The sequence below is a fragment of the Ipomoea triloba genome, chromosome 16 (genome assembly GCF_003576645.1).
Source record: "Ipomoea triloba cultivar NCNSP0323 chromosome 16, ASM357664v1".
NCBI classification, from domain to species: Eukaryota; Viridiplantae; Streptophyta; class Magnoliopsida; order Solanales; family Convolvulaceae; genus Ipomoea; species Ipomoea triloba.
The window spans coordinates 17,566,727-17,568,208 of NC_044931.1; positions in this window are offsets into that span (position 1 = coordinate 17,566,727).

A 1,482-nucleotide genomic window follows, 5' to 3' on the forward strand; every position below is an offset into this window, starting at 1 on the left:
CTAAAAAGGGAGTGGGCGAAAGAAGTCATAAGGTTGGTGTTTTGGTTAGGCCGGAGTCCTGAAAATGGAGTCGGCACTCGGTCAACAACGCCTCCCTTAAAAGGGTGTGCGAGAAAGAAGTCATAAGGTTGGTGTTTTGGTTAGGCCGGAGTCCTGAAAATGGAGTCCGCACTCGGTCAACCGTGCCTCCCTAAAAAGGGAGGGGGCGAAAGAAGTCATAAGGTTGGTGTTTTGGGTAGGCCGGAGTCCTGAAAATGGAGTCGGCACTCGGTCTACCGTGCCTCCCTAAAAAGGGAGGGGGCGAAAGAAGTCATAAGGTTGGTGTTTTGGGTAGGCCGGAGTCCTGAAAATGGAGTCGGCACTCGGTCTACCGTGCCTCCCTAAAAAGGGAGGGGGCGAAAGAAGTCATAAGGTTGGTGTTTTGGGTAGGCCGGAGTCCTGAAAATGGAGTCGGCACTCGGTCTACCGTGCCTCCCTAAAAAGGGAGGGGGCGAAAGAAGTCATAAGGTTGGTGTTTTGGGTAGGCCGGAGTCCTGAAAATGGAGTCGGCACTCGGTCTACCGTGCCTCCCTAAAAAGGGAGGGGGCGAAAGAAGTCATAAGGTTGGTGTTTTGGGTAGGCCGGAGTCCTGAAAATGGAGTCGGCACTCGGTCTACCGTGCCTCCCTAAAAAGGGAGGGGGCGAAAGAAGTCATAAGGTTGGTGTTTTGGGTAGGCCGGAGTCCTGAAAATGGAGTCGGCACTCGGTCTACCGTGCCTCCCTAAAAAGGGAGGGGGCGAAAGAAGTCATAAGGTTGGTGTTTTGGGTAGGCCGGAGTCCTGAAAATGGAGTCGGCACTCGGTCTACCGTGCCTCCCTAAAAAGGGAGGGGGCGAAAGAAGTCATAAGGTTGGTGTTTTGGGTAGGCCGGAGTCCTGAAAATGGAGTCGGCACTCGGTCTACCGTGCCTCCCTAAAAAGGGAGGGGGCGAAAGAAGTCATAAGGTTGGTGTTTTGGGTAGGCCGGAGTCCTGAAAATGGAGTCGGCACTCGGTCTACCGTGCCTCCCTAAAAAGGGAGGGGGCGAAAGAAGTCATAAGGTTGGGGTTTTGGTTAGGCCGGAGTCCTGAAAAGGGAGTCGGCACTCGGTCAACCGTGGCTCCCTAAAAAGGGAGTGTGAGAAAGAAGTCATAAGGTTGGTGTTTTGGTTAGGCCGGAGTCCTGAAAATGGAGTCCGCACTCTGTCAACCGTGCCTCCCTAAAAAGAGAGTGCGAGAAAGAGGTCATAAGTTTGGTGTTTTGGTTAGGCGGAGTCCTGAAAATGGAGTCGGCACTCGGTCAACCGTGCCTCCCTAAAAAGGGAGTGTGAGAAAGAAGTCATAAGGTTGGTGTTTTGGTTAGGCCGGAATCCTGAAAATGGAGTCGGCACTCGGTCTACCGTGCCTCCCGAAAAAGGGAGTGGGCGAAAGAAGTCATAAGGTTGGTGTTTTGGTTAGGCCGGAGTC